General features: G+C 37.3%; 1 protein-coding gene across 1 annotated transcript in view; it reads right to left on the bottom strand.

Annotated features, from left to right (window-relative positions):
- The window catches only part of UBQLN1 (ubiquilin 1), a 53,508-nt gene that overhangs the window by 23,025 nt on the left and 8,929 nt on the right, over window positions 1-21,554 (bottom strand). The window lies entirely within an intron of this gene.

The raw sequence follows: 21,554 nt of genomic DNA on the forward strand, positions 1-21,554 counted from the left end.
GCAGGAGTACTTCAAAAAGCCCCCAATTACAGATACTACAATAACTCAAACAATATGAAGACATATCCTTTCTGTGTCCGTATCTTGAGCTTAGTGGGAAATGAGTATTACCATTTCACTCATCTCTAATGCAAACGTTTTATTACAGATGCAGATATCCTATATTCAAGGCCTAAATCCACTTCTTTGTCATAGCCTTATTCAATTTTACATCAATGGTACTAAATGTAGTTCAAGCTACACATAGCTCTTACCAAGTTTACAATATTCCTTTCCTCAGATTTCCATCTCAAATTCTGCTCCTTTCTACTTCAATGTTGAGAAAGCCAACCTCTTATTATTGGCCTGATTATTGGCCTATTATACTGACTTTGGAGTCTTCCCTGGTGGCTCAGACGGTAAAGCGTCTGCCTGCAATGTGGGAGACCTGGGTTCGATTCCTGGGTCAGGAAGATTCCCCTGCAGAAGGAAATGGCAATCCACTCCAGCACTCTTGCCTGGAAAATCCCATGGACGGAGGAGCCTGACAGGCTACAGTCCATGGGTTCGCAAACAGTCGGACACTACTGAGCGACTTCACTCACTCACTTATACTGACTTTACTCCCCACCTTTTTCATTCAACATCTATTAACAAGCAGTATCATGCAGATACAGGCTTGCCCTATAGCTCAGTGGTAAAAAGTACACCTGCCAATGCAGGAGATGTGTGTTTGAGTCTTGGTCCGCAAAGATCCCTGGAGAAGGAAATGGCAACCCACTCCAGTATTCTTGCTGGGAAATCTCATCGACAGAGGAGCCTGGCAGGCTACAATCAACAGGGTCACAAAGAGTCAGACACAACTGAGCAACTGAACACAAGAACACACACGATGCAGAAACAGAAAGTAAAAATTCCTCCCGAAAGGCGAGCAGTCAAGTAAACCACAAAGTACAGAGGAAACACAAAGGCTAGTTAGAGAAAGTTTTCGTAAAACTTAATTAGGAAGAAGCCATGAAAACCTCAAGAAAGGCTTCCCAGGGAGGGGAATAAAATGCAGAAACATACAACAGAAGAGTGTGTCATACTATTGGACTTTGGAGTTCATTTGAGTTTTTCCATAATATCCTGCAGAAAAGCCAGAACAGACTTTCTGGCCAAACCTAAATAAGAAAAGTTTACTTATTCTATGCTAGGTAAGTTTCTCACACTTTCACCAAAATCACCTATACACTTAGGTTTTACTCCACTGTTGAAGTCAGAAAATCTCAGGATGGGGAAAGAAATTAAAAGAATCCCATCATACTACAATGCCCTACAGAAATGGGTCTCAACAGACAATAACATTATCATCAAGGCCATGTTTTGGAAATATAAGGGGTATTTCGGGTTGTCACAATAAGTGGAAAGACACATTAAATAATATCTAACATTTTTTCAGGAGTAGGAGGGGAGATGTAGAGGAATACAAACATAAAGCAAGATAGATCTTATGTCAATCACTGTCAAAGAGAGTTGAACCAAAATTCATCACATTCTACCTTCGTGTATAAATGAAATTTTCCATAACTAAGTTGTAACACTCAACGTAACTTTTATTTAAAAATCATAAATATAATGTGAAATTATACTGCAGTAAATATTTCAGACCTGTACCATCTGAACTATCCTTCCTTTGAAAATGTATGATATATAACCCTTTTATATAAGATAAGCAATTTTAAAATAGGAAAATCTTTCCTAAAGCACCAGTAGCACAATATTCTATATAAAAAGATTAAGTCCAATCATGAATTAACCATTCTCATATTATTAAGCATTTCATTTCTCTCTTTGGCAGCTGTTAGAAATAATAATAAGGTAATATGCACAGCACATAGTTTTACAAGAACTGAAAGAGACTGTATGTAAAAGTCAAGCATCAGGTATCTAAGGTGGTTTAATAAACAGTAGCTACTACAAGGCCAGCTCTTTAAACCTCAGTAACTGAAGATGACTTTTAATCCTATTTCAGATACAGAAACAGAGGGGGGTTCAATATGCTCCTCTCACAGTGACAGCTGATCAACTGTCAAGTTAAGCTTGAAATTGGGAGCCCCTGGTGGCTCAGATGCTAAAGAGTTTGCCTACAGTGCGGAGACCCAGGTTCGATCCCTGTGTTGCAAAGATCCCCTGGAGAAGGAATGGGCAACCCACTCCAGTATTCTTTCCTGGAGAATCCCTTGGATGGAGGAGCCTAGCAGGCTACAGTCCATGGGGTCGGAAAGAGTCAGATACGACTGAGCAACTTCACTTTCACTTTTCTTTTTCAAGCTTGAAATCTAGGTCTGACTTTAAGAACCAACCTACTCAGATTAAAGCAAAAGAGAAAAGGAAAGATATACCCATTTGAATGCAGAGTTCCAAAGAATAGCAAGGAGAGATAAGAAAGCCTTCCTCAGCAATCAATGCAAAGAAATAGAGGAAAACAATAGAATGGGAAAGACTAGAGATCTCTTCAAGAAAATCAGAGATACCAAGGGAACATTTCATGCAAAGATGGGCTCAATAAAGGACAGAAATGGTAGGGACCTAAAGGACGTAGAAGATATTAAAAAAGAGGTGGCAAGAATATACAGAAGAACTGTACAAAAAAGATCTTCACGACCTAGATAATCACAATGGTGTGATCACTCACCTAGAGCCAGACACCCTGGAATGTGAAGTCAAGTGGGCCTTAGAAAGCATCACTAAGAACAAAGCTAGTGGAGGTGATGGAATTCCAGTTATTTCAAATCCTGAAAGATGATGCTGTCAAAGTGCTGCACTCAATATGCCAGCAAATTTGGAAAACTCAGCAGTGGCCACAAGACTGGAAAAGGTCAGTTTCATTCCAATCCCAAAGAAAGGCAATGCCAAAGAATGCTCAAACTACTGCACAACTGCACTCATCTCACACGCTAGTAAAGTGATGCTTAAAATTCTCCAAGCCAGGCTTCAGCAATACAAGAACTATGAACTTCTAGATCTTCAGGCTAGTTTTAGAAAAAGTAGCGGAACCAGAGATCAAACTGCCAACATCCACTGATCATTGGAAAAGCAAGAGAGTTCCAGAAAAACATCTATTTCTGTTTTACTGACTATGCCAAAGCCTTTGACTGTGTGGATCACAATAAACTGTGGAAAATTCTGAAGGAGATGGGAATACCAGACCACCTGACCTGTCTCTTGAGAAACCTGTATGCAGGTCAGGAAGCAACAGTTAGAACGGACATGGAACAACAGACTGGTTCCAAATAGGAAAAGGAGTACGTCAAGGCTGTATATTGTCACCCTGCTTATTTAACTTACACGCAGAGAACATCATGAGAAATGCTGGGCTAGAGGAAGCACAAGCTGGAATCAAGATTGCTGAGAGAAATATCAATAACCTCAGATATGCAGATGACACCACCCTTATGGCAGAAAGTAAAGAACTAAAGAGCCTCCTGATGAAAGTGAAAGAGGAGAGTGAAAAAGTTATCGTAAAGCTCAACATTCAGAAAACTAAATTCATGGCATCCAGTCACATCACTTCATGGCAAACAGATGGGGAAACAGTGACTGATTTTATTTTTCTGGGCTCCAAAATCACTGCAGATGGTGACTGCAGCCATGAAATTAAAAGACACTTACTCCTTGGAAGGAAAGTTATGACCAATCTAGACAGCATATTAAAAAGCAGAGACGTTACTTTGCCAACAAAGGTCCATCTAGTCAAGGCTATGGTTTTTCCAGTAGTTATATATGGATGTGAGAGCTGGACTATAAAGAAAGCTGAGTGCAGAGGAATTGATGCTTTTGAACTGTGGTGTTGGAGAAGACTCTTGAGAGTCCCTTGGACTGCAAGGAGATCCAACCAGTCCATCCTAAAGGAAGGACTGATGTTGAAGCTGAAACTGCAATACTTTGGCCACTTCATGCGAAGAGCTGACTCATCTGAAAAGACCCTGATGCTGGGAAAGACTGAAGACAGGAGGAGAAGGGGACAACAGAGGATGAGATGGTTGGATGGCATCACCGACTCAATGGACATGGGTTTGGGTGGACTCCAGGAGTTGGTGATGGACAGGGAGGCCTGGCATGCTGCGGTTCATGGGGTCGCAAAGAGTCAGACACGACTGGGCGACTGAACTCAGATTAACTATACTCTGTGCTAAGTCACTTCAGTAACCCATTTCTGGTGTACAATGGTTTTTTAGTATATTCACAGATTTCATTCAACCATCACCATGGTCAATTTTGAAATTTTCATGTTCTCAAAAAGAAACCAATACCTTTTAGTTATGACCTCCCTATCCCCTCATCACTCCAAACCAGAAGAAACCATTAATTGGGGAGTTCCGTGGCGGTCCAGTGGTTAGCACTTGGCGATTTCACTTAACACGTTTGAAGGGTGCATTCATGTTGTGGTATGTATCTATACTTCATCCCTTTTTATGGCTAAACATTCTATTGTATGAATATACAACATTTTGTTTATCCATCAATTGATGGGCACTTGGGCTGTTTCCACCTTTGGGCTATTATGAATAATGTTGCTATAAACTGAGTGGGGAAGATCCCCTGGAGAAAGAAAACAGCAATCCACTCCAATATTCTTGCCTGGGAAATCTCATGGACAGAGAAGGCTGGCAGGCTACAGTCCATGGGGTCCTGAGTCAGACATGACGTAGTGACTAAACAACAACAAGCATTTATGTACAAGTTTTTCTGTGGACATATAATTGCATTTCTCTTGGGTATACACTCAGATGCAGAATTAAATTACTGTTAATTCTTCATCACTTGAGAAACCATCAGACTGTTATCCTAAGTACTGAATGGCTATTACTACTGTACAATCCTACCAGCAGTGTATAAGGTTCTAATCTCTCTACACTGTCACCAATATTTATTACCTAATTTGTTTTTAATAGCCACCCTAGTAGATGTGCTGTAGTTTTTATTTGCATTCCCCTGATAACTAATGACATTGAGCATCTTTTCATGTGCGTATATTTATATCTTTGGAGAACTTTATTCACATCCTTTGCCCATTTTTTAATTGGGTTATCTGCCTTCCTATTACTGAGCTATAAAAATTCTTTATATATTCTAGATATGTCTCTTAATCAGAATACGATCTGGAGGAAGAAACATTTCAAGGCAGAAACTCATAAAATAGAAGAAATTGAGACCTCTTGGTTTTGACTAGAACAAAGTTTTGATCCTAAACATCCAGTGGACCCAGGAGAACTGAATCCTCAACTGGCAATACAGAAAACCAAGCTAATACAATCCCCATAATCTATCCCCACAATCTACAGAATTCCTAGAAGACTCCATATGGTACCACCAGGGGCTGAGAACAGGGTATAAGGTGACAGATGCTGAAGGACTAAAATAGGGGATTTGAAAGACAAAGCAGACACATCTTCACTGCATGCTAAGCAACCAATCGTTCCTCCCCAAACCCAACAAAAAGAAGGAAGGATTTTTTTTCCTCTGGAAGGAGAACAGGGTCTCTAGACTAAAGAACATACTAGACACACCGAGAACAGGAGTACAACACTAAAACAAGAAGATTAAGTCAACAGAGACATACTAGATGCTTAGCCTTTCCCCATTCCCCTGACAGCTATCAAAGGGAATACTGGCGTCTGGACTTTAAACATCCAAGCATAAAGATAATAATATACAATGTCTCCAAGGAAAATCTAACTAGGCTAAAACAAAAGAACTTAAGAGATAAGGACTTACAGGTTTTCACTAGATAGTTATCCAAGGCAGTGGTTCCCAAAGTGAGTGGAGGCCTCTATCTGCCCTGGGGAGCATCTGGCAATATTTGAGGACATTTTTGGTTGTCACAACATGGGTTAAGGACCACTAGTGGGTAGAGACAGAAGATGCTAAATAACCTACAACACACAGCTCAGCCTCAACAACAGAGGATTTTAAAACCCCAAATGTCAACAATAACGAGATTGAGAAACTGTTCTAGAGCTATACTTCTCAAAGTGCTGTCCCCCAGATGAGCAACTTTCACCATTACCAGGTTAATTTGATAGAAATGCAAATTCTCAGGACCCAGTCAAATCAGAAACTCTGGGGATGAGGCCCAGCAAGCTATGGGTTTTTTTTTTTTAATCTGTGGTTTAACAAGCTCCCCAGGTGATCAGATGGTTCTGATGGACAGCGCTCTAGGTCTAATAAACTTCCCCCAAATTTGCAGGCAATTAATGAACATAGTAAGTGACATTAAAAGGCAACAGTCACCAAAATCAACAACAAGAAAGGTGTCCTTAACAAATAACTTGCCAACAGGAAAAAGCAGAGAGGAACCTATAGATGAAAATGAAACCTTTAAGTAAACATGGGACACTCAACCAAGATAAAATCATAAACTGGGTCTTAAAACAAACCTTGGAAATGTTAATAATTGTAAGTTTGAAACCATGTAAGTATATTCTTTGACATTAATGGAATAACAGTAGAAATTGGTAACAGAGAGATACCTGAAACATTTCCACATTAAACAAAACACTTCCAAATAAGTCATGGGTCAAAAAGAAAGTCTTGAAGAACAATTAAAAAAATATTTTCAACTGAACAAAAATGAAGCTACAATGTCAAAATTTGTAAGATGCAGCTACAGCAAGACCTAGAAAAATTTATAGCGTTAAAGACATAAATTTAAGAAAGGTCATAAATCAGCAACCTCAAGTTTCAACCTTTAGAAAACAGAACAACAACAAATGAACCCCCCCCCCCAAAATAGCAGAAATCAAAAACAGAAAAATAAGAAAAACATCTCTCAAAATATCAGTAAAATTGATTAGAATCTAGACACAAAGGCCAAAAAAAAGCCAGAAGATATAAATTAGCAATATCAGGAACAAGAAAAGGAAATGACTACAGACCTCACAATTAAAAGGATAATAAGGAAAATTCCTTATTCCTTATTGTTGTTTAGCTGCTAAATTGTGTCCAACTCTTTTACGATCCCATGAACCATTTCCTTCTCCAAGGGATCTTCCCGATCCAAGGATGGAACTCAACTCTCCTGCACAGGCAGGCAGATTCTTTATGACTGAGCCACCAGAAAAGCTCAAGAAAAACTCTGCATGCAAGGTGTTTGACAACTTGGATGGACCGGTATCTTGAAAGATTCAAGCTACTAGAACTCATACACTCTCTTCTGAAAATAGAAAAGGAAACAATTTCAATTAATTTCATGAGGGCAATATTACCCTGATACCAAAACTAGAAAAGAAAAACCACAGACCAATATCCCTCATGAACACAGACAGAAATGCTCCATAATATACTACCAAGTTAAATCCAGCAATATAGAACAAGAATAACTCTTAATGACCAAGTGAGGTTTACCCTAGAAATTTCAACATTTGAAAAACCAATATAATTCACCATATTGATAAAAGGAAAAGAAAATCCACACCATCTTAACAATCAATAACAAAAAAGCATTAGAAAGCATTCATTTCTAAGAAAATTCCCAGGAAATCAGGAATAAAAGGAAACTACTTGGACCTGATAAAGTACATCTACAAAATATTTACTCTTTGGAATAATAATGGTGACCAATTGAATGTTTTCCCTCTAAGACCAGTAACAAAGCAAGGATGTCTGCTCTCCAAATAATAATCGATTCCACTTATACAAGATACCTAGAACAGACAAATTATCAGAGTCAGAAAATTAACTGCTAGATGCCAAGGGCTGGGAAGCATGGAGGGGCAATGGGGAGTTAGAGCTTAATGGAGACAGAGTTTCAGCTTAGGAAGGTGAAAAATTGGGGGGATGGATGATGGTGACAGTTGTCCAACAATGTGAATGTACTTAGTGCCACTGAACTGTACCATTAAACATGGTTAAAATGCTATGTTTTACATCATGTGACTTTTACCACAATAAAAACAAACTTTAATAAAAGGGGGGATGTCTGCTCTCTATTCAACATCATATTGAAAATTCCTGCCAATGCAACAAAGCAGGAAAAACAAATGCATAATTAGTACAAAAGAGGAAAAAATAGAAAACTTATCAGTTCCTTGCAATATATGAGCTTTATTTGCAACTCACTTGAAACAGAAATCTTTTGCAAGGGAATGGGAAAAGCCAGACTGGGAGAAAACACTTAGAAATGATCATCTGATAAAGGACTGTTATTTAAAGTAATTCTCTGGTGATCCAATGGTTGAGAGTCTGTCAATGCGGGGTTCACAGGTTTGATCCCTGATCTGGGAGGATCCCACATGCCAAGGGGCAGCTGGGCTCGTGTGCCACAACTACTGAGACCACCATCTAGAGCCTGTGGGCCGCAACTACTGAGGCTAGGCACCACAACGACTGAAGCCCCTGCACCTACAGCCTGTTCTCCACAACAAGAGAAGTCACTACAAGAAGCCTGTGCACCACAATTGATAAGTAGCCCAAGCTCAACTCAACTAGAGAAAGCCCATGGGCAGCAACAAAGGCCCAGTGCAGACAAGACTAAATAAATAAAGGTTAAGAAAAAAAAAACTGAACACAATTTAAAAAACAGGCAAAAATTTTAACAGATATCTCACCAAAGAAGATACACAGATGGCAAAGAAGCATATTTGTATCATAGGCCATTAGGAGACTGCCAATTAAAACAAGAAGAAAGCACTATATAACTTTTAAGATGGCCAAACTAAAACAGAAACATCATCAAATACTGGCAAGGAAATGAAACAGGAACTCTCATTCATTGCTAATGGGAATACAAAATGGTATAGCCACTTGGCAAGAGTTTAGCAATTTCTTACAAAACTAAACATAAGTCTTACCATTTGGTCCAGCAAGGACCCTCTCTGTGGTATTTACCCAAAGGAGTTGAGAACTTATGGACAAACAAAACCTGCTCACAGGTGTATATGACAGCTTTATTCATTAATGTCAAAGGTTGGAAGCAACCAAGAAATTGTTCCACAGGTGAATAAATAAACCATGGTACACCCAGACAAAGGGATATTATTTAGCAATAGAAAGAAATAAGCCATAAAACCATCAAAAGAACCATGGAGGAACCTTAAACGCATACTAAGTCAAATAAGCCAATCTAAAAGGCTACCTACTGTATAATTCCAACTAGACAATATTCTGGAAAGGACAAAACTATGGAGACAGTAAATGGCTCAGTGGTTGCCAGGAGTCAGGGTAGAGGCAGCGCATATACACTATATACACTTGTCAAAACACCGAGAGTGAGTCTTAAACTATGAATTTTGAATGATAAGGATGTGTCAATGTAGGTCCATCAACTGTAACAAACGTACCATCCCAGGGTGGGATGTTGATGGGGAGATTCAAGTGTGTGTGTGGGTAGGGGGAGCCCCAAGGAGTATGGGAACTCCGTATTTCCGGCTCAAGTTACTATAAACCTGAAACTGCTCTAAAAAGTCTTTTTTAAAAAAGGCAAAAATATATAGTAAATTCATGCTATCATTACACTTAAAAAGTCATTTTGAGACAATGGGGAAATTCTGGATTGGTGCAATTCAGCCAGTATTAATTGTTAAGGCAGGATAATGTACTCTGTTTTTTAAAAGAGGGTCCTTATCTTTTAGAGATACATGCTAAAATATTAAAGGATGAAGAGATATAATCCATGAGAGATGAGTCAGATAATGGAACTGAGAGGAGCCTTAAGGGTAAGTACACGTAAAACAAGGCTGGCTCTAAGATTAATTGTCAAACCTGGGTGAAGGATTCATGGGGAGTCAACTTACTATTATCTCTACTTCTTTAAGTATTTAAAATTACCCATGACTTTAAAATTCAGAAAAGTTTTAAAGCGGGGAGAGTAACTGGCAATCTAAAATTTCATATCCAGTGCAAATTCCCCCAAAATGAAATCAAAATAGACATTTTCTGACACACAAAAACAGAGAATTTGTTACCCAGCATATACAGACTACAGGAAATGTTAATGAGTTCCTCAGACAGACGAAAATGATCCCCTCCTAAGTGAAGGAATAAAACAATGGAAAGAATAAATCAAAATAAAAACTGACTTTATAAAGTATTAACAATGTCTTGTGTTAGAAGGAGGAAAAGAAGAGGACAAAGGAGGAAGGAAGGGGGGGTTCAAATATAGTCTTCAGGCAGATATAAACAGTGCTCAATTGTTCTAAGGTTCTTGTAATAACAGCAAAGAAGTACAAGTACTTACTGATTTAGACATTTTATAAGATGCATATGGTATTCTCTGGGACAACTACTAAACAATATAAACAGCATACATCTACCAACCTAATAAAACGGGCAACTGGAAAAGGGGGAGGGCGAATAGCTGGAATAATACAAATCAAAAGAGAAAAAAGCAACATAGAAGAGACAGGAAAAACAGAAATCAATGGTAAAATGGGAAATGTAAAGCAAATGTATCAATAATTACATAACAGACAACATGTTACAAAGACAAAATTGCCAGACTGTATCTAAAAACCCAATTTCATGTTGCTTAAAAAAAGATACACATAAATTACTAAGGGAAGAAAAAAAAAAGAATGGGTAAAAATAGGCTATGCAAAAACTAACCAAATAAAGTTAATGAGGCTACTTGACAATTTTTTTTTTTTACAATTGAAGTGTAGTTGATTTACAATGTTGTGTTAATTACTGCTGTTCAGCAAAGAGACTCAATTATACATATTGTGTGTAAATATATAAATATATACACACATTCTTTTTCAAATTCTTTTCTATTATGGTCTATCACAGGACACTGAATAGTTCCCAGAACAAAGCAAACTTTAATACAATACAAAAGCTACTAGGACATTTCAACATTAGAAAGTGTTCAATTCACAAGAAAGCTTTAAATGTACATGTATATCATAATACAGCTTCAAAATACATAAAGCAAAAATAAAACAGAACTACAGAGAAAATTAAACTAATCCAAAAGTACAGAAACATATTTTATAGCACATTTACCTCAGTAACTGATAGAATAAAACAGACAAAAAGAAAAAAAAAGATCTGGACAACTTAATTAACTGATGGCTCAACTGGCATGTATAAAACACTGTATCCAACAACCACAGAATAAGGGTTCTTTTCTAGTACATTTACAAACGTACATACTGGGTTACTGGCCTCCCTGGTGGCTCAGAGGTAAAGAATCCTCTGCCAATACAGGAGACACAGGTTCAATCCCTGGGTCAGGAAGATTCCCTGGAGAAGGAAGTGGCCACTCACTCCAGTATTCTTGCCTGGGAAATCCTATGGACAGAGGAACTTGCTGCTAGCGACCACATGGACTGCAGCCTACCAGGCTCCTCGGTCCATGGGACTTTTCCAGATAAGAGTACTGGAGTGGGATGCCATTGACTGAGGAGACTGGTAGGTTACAGTCCATGGGGTCGCAAAGAGTCAGACACGACTGAGCAATTTCACTTTCCCTTTTCAGCAACTAAACAACAATAATAATAGTGGGCCACAAAGCATGTCAACATATTTCAATAAGTTTAAATCTTTTAAAGCATGCACTCCACACACAAAGTAAACAGAACCATGGAGAAGTTGTTATTTAGTCACTAAGTCATGTCTGACCCTTTTGCAACCCGGAGGACTGCCACCCACCAGGTTCCTCTGTCCATGGGATTTTCCAAACAAGAATACTGGAATGGGTTGCCATACCCTTCTCCAGGGGAAGATCCTGAAACAAACTGAGTCCATATCTCCTGTTTGGCAGGCAGATTCTATACCACTGAGCCACAAAGTAAGCCCTACCATGCAATTAAACAGCATCAAAAAGGTAAATCAGTAAAACACTAGTTCAACTGGAAAAGATTTCCCAGACAGGACACAAAAAAATTTAGCCATAAAAAAGCCACAATAAATTAAACTATCCTTAACAGAGTAAAATGTTAAGCAACAGACTGAAAATATCTACAATACCAAAAACCAACAGAGACCTTGAAACCCAGATTTTATACAGATAGCCTGCCAACCAGTAAAATACAACCCAACTGGAAACCAGTCAATAGACTGAAATAAGAACTTCACAAAAATGAAATCTAAATGGCCAATAAACAATGGAAGGGGACTAATCCTAAAATAATTGGGTAACTTTAAAACCTCTGACATGGGACTTCCCTGGTGGTCCAGTGGTTAAGAATCTGTCTTCCAATGCAGGGGATGCGGGTTCAATCCCTGGTTGGGGAACTAAAATCCCACATGCCACAGGGCAACCAAACCTGCACACTGCAAATAAAGAAGTCTGTGTGCTGCAATCAGTGAACACGCACACTCTATAGAGTCCATGATTCGCAACAAGAGAAGTCCCATGCACCACAATGAAGACCCAGCACAGCAAAATGTAAAAAATAAAAAAGTAAAAATACTGTAATAGATTCAGGCACACAGCAGAGGGATTCAGCCATACACATACGTATCCATTCTCCCCCAAACTTCCATCCATTAATCAACTATATATACCCCAATACAAAATGGCTTAAAAAAAAAATAAGTAAAAAAGTAGAACTAGTGACATATCCACTGAATAGCCCAATATAAAAACTGTTACAGGGCTTCCCTGTTGACTTAGTGGAAAAGAATCCACCTACCAATGCAGAAGACATGGGTTCAATCCCTGGTCCAAGAAGATCTCACATGCCGTGGAGCAACTCAGCCTATGTGTCATAATACTGCGCCTGTGCTCTAGAGCCCAGGAACTGCCAACTACTGAAGCCTGCACGCCCTAAGGCCCAAGAATCACAACTACTAAGCCTATATGGCTCCACTATTGAAGCCAACACAGTGAGAAGCCTACACATCATAACTAGAGACAAGGCCCCACTGGCTGCAACTAGAGAAAAAAGTCTGCACAGCAATAAAGACTCAGCACAACCAAAAATAAATAAATAGAATTATTGAAATAAAAATCTACTGAACAGCACAGGGAACTCTGCTCAATACTCTGTAATCACCTATATGGACTTAAAAAACTAAAAAAAGAGTGTGTGTGTGTGTGTGTGTGTGTGTGTGTATATATATATATGTGTGTGTGTATATATATACATATATGTATGTATGTATAGCTCATTCACTTTGCTGTACACCTGAAATTAACACAACATTGTAAATCAACTATACTTCAATAAAAACCTTAAAAATAAAGTTTGTCTAAAAATTCTAGTTTTAGGTAGCAGACCAGAGTGGCTATGAGACACAGAAATCACAACACAGATGATCGCCCAAGAATAAGAGATGGTCATCCATGAGCATAATTAAGCAGAGACAGTTAAGACCTCGTATCCCAAAACAGCCACAACCTTAAAAGCTTCTATCATAGAATGGTAGTGAATGCTTTAGTTGAGCCTTTAGTAATATTTAAGGGCTAGAATCCTACTAACCATGAATTGTCAATGTTGGGAAGGATAGTTTGGCGCTCTGGACGTACTAGGGGCTTCTCTGATATCCTAGATGCAAAGGGCTAAGATCTTAGTGGCACACAGTTCAAAATGCACTCATACTCATCATTATTTTACTAAGCAGCTACATCATGCCTCGAACCACATCCCCACATCGTCTCATTCAATCTTCACAAAAATCTCAAGAAACCAAAGTCCTTACAGACTCAAAGAAATCACTTTCTCCTAAAGAATTACAGCATTGTTGAAAATTAACATCACTGATACTAGAATCCTCTAGCTTCATGAAACTCTTGGTTCTGAGGGGCACCTAAGGCAACTCAAAATAAGAATTTATAGCACTTCATGTTGAAGATCGGAAAGCATTATGAAAGAGATAAGGTACAAAGAGAAACTGTGTAATGTGACTACCTATTATAACCCAATTCTTATAAAAATAAATTTTAAATTTCAAATAACTGATGTCAAACAATTTAGGTAATTAGAACTACTCCCAAACAGACTAACATTGGTTTACTCTGAGCAAATTATTCAAAGCTTGGAACAAACTTTACAAAAACAAAGTATAACAATAACTCTCAGCTGCCTGCCACACCACTGAAAACAAAAATGAGTAAATCTTAATTTTAATTATACCAAATCAGATATGCTCTAGTTTCCCAAATAAGCTACATTTTAGAAAATTTTAATCCAAATATGATGTTATATTTTTACAGAAGAGCCAAAAATCCTGCATGCACTTCACACATCCTTAAACTTCTATTCTGCACTCTACAAAAGGTAGAGGAAACAGTTTACAGTAGCTTCAAATTTTCCAATTTGATCTCTAATATTTGAACTTATCTGTTTTATCTATTATACTTTTATTGAACACAAGGAAAAAAAACAGAAACTAAGTAGTACTGACTTAGGGAAAAAAAAACTAGCAACTTTTTTTTAGAATAATGCAATGCTGTATTTATCGACATGGAATGCTCAAAATTTTGCATTAAGTGAAAAATTTAACTTTAAATCAAGAGCATCAAGTTTGATTTTTTAGATTTATTTTTTAATTGGAAGAAAACTGCCTTACTATGTTGTGTTTTCTGCAGTACAACAGCGAAAATCAGTCATAATTATACATTGGCTTCTCAGGTGGCTCTAGTGGTAAAAAACCCACCTGCCAATGTAGGAGACATAAGACAGGCAGATTCAATCCCTGGGTCAGCAAGATCCCCTGGAGAAGGAAATGGCAACCCACTCCAGTATTCTTGCCTAGAGAATCCCACGGACAGAGGAGCTGGCCAGCTACAGTCCATGGAGTAGCAAAGAGTGGGACACGAGACAGACGGACGGACAGACACACAGACAGACAGACAGACACACACACACACACACACACACACTTCCATTAGCTATCTATTTGACACATGATAGTATATACATCCCACCCTCTCCTTCCTCTGCTATGTCCACAAGTCCATTGTATGTATGTACCACAACTTTTTATCCATTCATCTGTCTATGGACATCTAGGTTGTATCCATGTCCTGGCTATTGTAAATATTGTTGCAATGAACATTGGGGTACATGTGTCTTATACAATTGTGGTTTTCTCAGGGTGTATGCCCAGTAGCAGGATTACTGGGTCATATGGTAGATCTATTCCAGGTTTTTAAAGGAATCTTCACATTGTTCTCCATAATTGCTGTATCAGTTTACATTCCCACCAACAACACATCCTCTCCAGCATTTACTGTTTGTAGATTTTATGATGATGGCCATTGCAGGGTGATGCCTCATAGTAGTTTTGATTTGCACTTCCCTAGTAATTAGCAATGTGGAGCATCTTTTCATGTTTATTGGCCATCTGTATGTCCTCTTTAGAGAAATGTCCATTTAGGTGTTCTGCCCATTTTTTGATGGGCTGTTTTTCTGATATTGAGCTGTATGAGCTGCTTAAATATCTTTGGAGACGAATCCTTTGATTAGCATTCTTAAAAATTCTCAAAGCAGCTTTAGACAGGAGGCAACCCAGACAATATTCTTCTGTAGAAACAAAATTTATTGCAACAAATTATATAAAATGCTTCCATATACCTAGGGAAGAATCCTAACCAAAAAGGATTTTCATAATTTCCTTTAGTTATTTCTATACTACCTTGATAGATACGCTTATTTTTGTCCTTCTGCTCATGTGGCCACCACCAGGTCAAAATGAACATACTGGAATGAGTTTCTAAGGATACGTATTTCTTATAAATTTAAGTTTCCTACTCTGGTCTTGCTCTTGACAACCTATAGAAACTTCCAACAGGCTAGAAAGGTTGAAAAGTATCTCAAGAATCAAAATTTCAACATACTTCAAAGTAAGTTATTTAATGATCTGAAATCAACTCAGCCATCTACAAAACATTCAGTAGCCTTCTCATTTTCTCAACATCATCCGAAGTAAGGTGTTTCACATCAGTGGATTATCCAGCTAATGTTCACGCCTGTGTGAAAACCAAAACAGCTCCCCATTCTACCAAATACAATTTAATTTTCTGACAATACTGAGTTAGTTACTGGTACAGTATCAGCTGCTGTCCTACAATATAGAAATACTGTTCCAGACTCTCAAACTGTCTTATATTTGCTTTTTATCTTCCAGTACATTCTTATCTTTACAGCATACTCTCTTCCCCCTAAATTTGCTATTTTTAATCTGAGGAAGAAGAGGCAAATAAATAATCAAGAATTAGAAGGCTACATAAAATAGAATGCTGTATGAAATGAAAAAATCTAAGATTTAATATAGTATCAACTTTTACGACACAAATCTCATCTGCTCAGGGTCTACTTCATTTATTCCCTGTTCCTGATTTGTTTAGGGGAAGAAAATGAGAAACACAAACATGGTGGGGTAGGGCAGAGACAAAGCATTACCATATTAGGGAAGAATGTTTATGAGACAAGTTAGACCTAAATTCAAACCTTATTTTTGCCACTTACTAGTTGTATGACTTCTAAGATGTTACCTGTCTCTGAGCCTCAGTTTTCTATCACTAAAATGGAGATTATAATTATTCTGCAGGACTAATGGGACAATTAAGTGATGAATGTAATATATCTGGGCATAGTACACTCAGGCAAACACTTAAATATTTCTAACCTAACTGTGTGAGGATAAACTCTGAACTATAAACTCTTTAAAATATTGAGTTAATATGCTTTTATGAAACAGTCATCCCTTACCAATATCCCACATTCCAAATTTACTTTTGAATAGCCAGTCTCTGCTTATATTAAATATCCTTACCAAAAAAAAAAAAAAAAAACAGAAAAATCTTGCAAGCTCAAAATAAAATCCCCAAAACTAAAGATTAAAACACTGTAATTTCATTTCCTGCAGAACCACATATTAACAGCATTTAACAAGAATTTTCTAAATAGTTGTGTGAATAACATACTGCATTCAAATATTTGCTATTTCAGTATTTTTAAGTCATAGTTCCTTTGAGAGTCTCTACTTTTTAATCAGTTTTTTATTCAGTACTGCTTATATCTCTCAAAAAAAAAATACAAAAAATGTAAAAAATACATTTAAGGTTACTCAAACCTCAGGCATTATTCTCCAAATGCCTGAGGTCTGAGTAACCTTAAAGTACCCTCATTAAAAAACAGTGCATAAATCTTACATTAACATGTTGGGCATAAGATAAACTACAGAAACATAAGCAGCTATATGAGAAAAGGGCACCTTCTTATAAATATAAATCTGAACAGTCGAAAATGTTACAGTGCATTATCAATGGAAACTCTTAAAAACTGTATGTTTAAATACATACAGTTTACAAATAACTACAAACTAAATGTTTCACTTTCACATGCTAGCAAACTAAGCTTTCTTCTGGAAGCCAATTCAAGTGAAGTATATAAACTCTGAGTTAGGTACTTTTACATATTGTTTCATGAAATCCTTCAATAATCTAGTACAGCAGGTATTTAATCACATGTTAAGAATATGGCCAGTGAGGCTCAGAGGTGTAAAGCCGTATTCCAAGGTTAATGCTTTCTCCAAAATGCAGACCACAATATTCCTAATGACAATACCCTTTCCCCTTCTTCAAAAATATTAATATTATGCATTAAGCTGGTGCAAAAATAATTGTGGCTTTGCATCAAACTTTGCCATTTGATTCTGGAATACATTCTTAAATGTGGTTATATTATACATCACTTAAATGTGCATTTCTCGCTTTGCTTTTTGCTAGCAATATTACCTGCTATGTACTTTATTTTAGACTATGGAAATGACAAAAAGCAAATCCGAGCAATTTTATGAGTTTAAAATGAATTGCAAAGCAGCAGAGATAACTCGCAACAACAATGCATTTGGCCCAGGAACTGCTAACAAATGTACAGTGCAGTGGTGGTTCAAGAAGACAAAAGCCTTGAAGATGAGAGGAGTGGCCAGCCATCAGTTGGTCTCAGTTGACTACAACCAATTGAGAGCAATCATCAAAGCTGGTCCTCTAACAACTACGTGAGCCATTGTCGAAGAACTCAACTTCGACCATTCTATGGTCTTGGGCATTTGAAGCAAATTGGAAAGGTGAAAAATCTCAGTAATTGGGTGCCTCCTGAGCTGACCGTAAATCAAAAAAAATCGTCGTTTTGAAGTGTCATCATCTTTTATTGTATGCAGCAATGAAGAGCAATTTCTCAATTAGATTGTGACATGTGACAAAAAGTGGATTTTATACAATAACCAGCAGCTCAGAGCTTGGACTAAGAAGAAGCTCCAAAGCACTTCCAAAGCCAAACTTGCACCAAAACAAGGTCATGCTCACTGTTTGGTGGTCTGTTGCTGGTCTGATCCACTAGTTTTCTGAATTCCAGCGAAACCGTTACATCTGAGAAGTATGTATGCTCAGCAAATTAATGAGATGCACTGAAAACTGCAACGCCTGCAGCCAGCACTGATCAACAGAAAGGACCCAATTCTTCTCCATGACAATGCCTGACAGCGCACTGCACAATCAATGCTTCCAAAGTTGAACAAATTGGGCTATGAAGTTTTGCTTCACTAGCTATGTTTACCTGACCTCTTGCTAACTGACTACCACTTCAAGTATCGACAATTTTTTTGCGGGCAAAATGCTTCCACAACCAACAGGAGGCAGCAAATGCTTTTCAAAAGTTTATCAAATCCTAAAGCACAGATTTTTACACTACAAGAAAAAACAAACTTACTTCTCGTTGGCAAAAATGTATTGACTGTAATGTTTCCAATTTTGATTAATAAAGATGTGCTTGAACCTAGTTATAATGATTAAAATTAATGGTCCAAAACCACAATTACATTTGCACCAACCTAATAAATACAAATAGTCAATAAGTAACAGTGGAATGAGTTAGCTCTTCATATGCCAACATAGAAAGACTGTGAAGATACAAATAAAGAGTAAGGTAAAAGTGTGGGTAATGATCCATCTGCTTAACAGCAATAAGTAGAAAATTACATATGGGTAAATATATCAGTATTTTTCTGAACAGAATTAGATACACACTTAAGAATGGGTTTCCCTTTTAAAAAATTTTTTTTGAGTTTTGTATTAGGGTATAGCCAGTTAACAATTTTGTGACTGTTTCAGATGAACATCAAAGGGACTCAGCCATACACATATATATTTATTTCACACTTTTCTCATTTGAAATTTCCTAAACAGAATGCATGATGTATTTCATTTTCCTTGCAGTCTGTATTTTTAAAACTAATAAAGCCATACTCTTTATAAAAACTAGAGACAGTCTTAAAGGCTATTAAAAAAAAAATCTAATGAAAGACCTCGTACCAGTCTAGAAATCTACACATTAGTTGCTTAATCCATAAATCAAGCAGTCTAGTTAGTCATATCTACAGGATATCAAACTCACTCAGAACGGCATAAATTTACCTAGAACAAACCAGAGCTCGTATCTTCTGGTGATGAAAATTATTTGCAAAATAGATGCACATATATATATATTGTTTATACCTATAATAAACGGAATCTGATATGCTAACTCAGTAAGTTTTGCATCAAGTAGATTTGAAGATAGCAACATTAGTCTCCTGAAAAACCTCCCAATTCTAATTTAATGGGATTTTCTTTTTTTTACAGTGGAAGTTGCTCAGATAAGAGAAACAACTAAAATAATGCCATTGGGACTTCCTTGGTGATACAATGGCTAAGAATCCACTTGCCAATGCAGGGAATGTGTTGGAGTCCTGATCTGGGAAGATTCCACATGCTGCTGTGAAGCACCTAAGCCCGTGCATCACAACTAGAGCCCAAATGCTGCAACTATTAAAGCCCTTAAGCCTCAAACCTGTGCTCCACAGGAGAAGCCACCACAATGAGAAGCCCTGCACACCACAAATAGAGAGCAGGCCTCGCTCTCTGCAGCTAGAGAAAGCCCAAGTGCACCACTGAAGACCAAGCACAACCAAAAATTAAGATAAATATTTTTTTAAATAAATAATGCTATTGGACACTTGATTAAAGTAAGACTAAACGTCACATTTTTCTAAGCAAATCACACTGTTAAAATATTCCCAACTAAGCACAAAACACTGCAAAAAAAAATCTTTAACACACTATTTGCTCATTCACTCTATAAATATTTGCATTACTCAATGTGTGCCAAGTACAATACTAGGCAGGTACCATGGGATTAAGAGGTAAGCAAAATAGCCCCTATCTTTGTAAATTATTACAGTATGGGGAGGGAAGGATAAGTCCATTTAATCACAAAATGGTATCAGAAACTATAGTCACTGATCTAATTTACAGTGGCAAGTTCAAGCAAACTTCAATGAACTAATATAAACCGAAATGCTGAAAAGCCAACCAGAGAAAAGTCAAGGCATCTTGAAGGTGTGGACTCCAGAGTCAGTCACTGGATTTCAATCTAGGCTCACTATATAACAAGTGTATACATTTAACCACTTCTCTAACCTGAGTCTTGGTTTCTTTATTTTTAAACAACAGGTAACAATAGTCCTTTCACCATAAAGTTGTGAAACTTTAAAAAGTATTAAGGCAATATGCCTTAGTATAGTAAGTCTGTAGTAAATATTATGTTACTGTCATTAGCAGCATTGGCAAAAGCTCAAAAGGACAAATAGCTAGTGATAGTTGGAGGAAAAGACTTAAAAACAGCTGAAATGCAGTGAATGACCAGGGACAGGTAAGTAGGAAACAAAGCATGAAGACCTTATTAGCTATGCTATCGAATTATGAAGTCTCTAACTAAAGTGGCTACTGAACACGTGAAATGTGGCTAGTTCAAATTAAGATATGCTGTGCGTGTAAAATACACACCACATCCTGAACACCTAGTATGAAACAGAAAAGTATCTTAATTTTTAAAATATCAGTTACATGTTGAAATGACACTTAAGACATACTAGGTTAAAAAATATATATTACAATTACAAACCCAAAAGACAGAAACAACCCAAGTGACACTGACAGCTGAATGGATAGACAAAATGGGATATATACATACCATAGTATACACAGACAATGGAGTATCCTTCAGGCTTAAAGAAGAAGGAAATTCTGTCACATGCTGAAACATGAATCAAACTTAAGGACACTATGCTAAGTGAAATAAGGCAGTCACAAAAGGACCAATATTATGATTCCACTCTTATGAGAAACCTAAGTAGTCAAATTCATAGAGACAAAAAACAGAATGGTTCTTGCCAGAGGCTGGCAGGATGGGATAATGGAGAACTATTGTTTATAGGTACAGGGTTTCGGTTTAAGATGAAAAGAATTCTAGAGATGGATGGTGGTGATGGTTGCACAACAATATGAATGTATTTAAGGTCACTGAACTAACTGTACACTCAAAAATGGTTAGGATGGTAAATTTTATGTTCTAAGTATTCTAATAAAAAATTAATTTTTTAAGTGGCTATGAGAAAAATTATATATGCAGCTTGCATTATATCTCTACCAGTCACGCTGTTAAACCTAAGTCATGGCAAAATTTTCCAATAAGAAAGGTTTTGAGGAACCGTGTGACAAAATCTGGATCTAGTGAGACCTAATGCCCTATAGTAGGAGTCAGCAAATTTCCGGTAAAGGGATAGACAGTAAATATTTTCAGCTCTATGGGCTGTTCTGATAG

This window comes from Budorcas taxicolor, chromosome 8 (genome assembly GCF_023091745.1).
Source record: "Budorcas taxicolor isolate Tak-1 chromosome 8, Takin1.1, whole genome shotgun sequence".
Lineage (NCBI taxonomy): Eukaryota > Metazoa > Chordata > Mammalia > Artiodactyla > Bovidae > Budorcas > Budorcas taxicolor.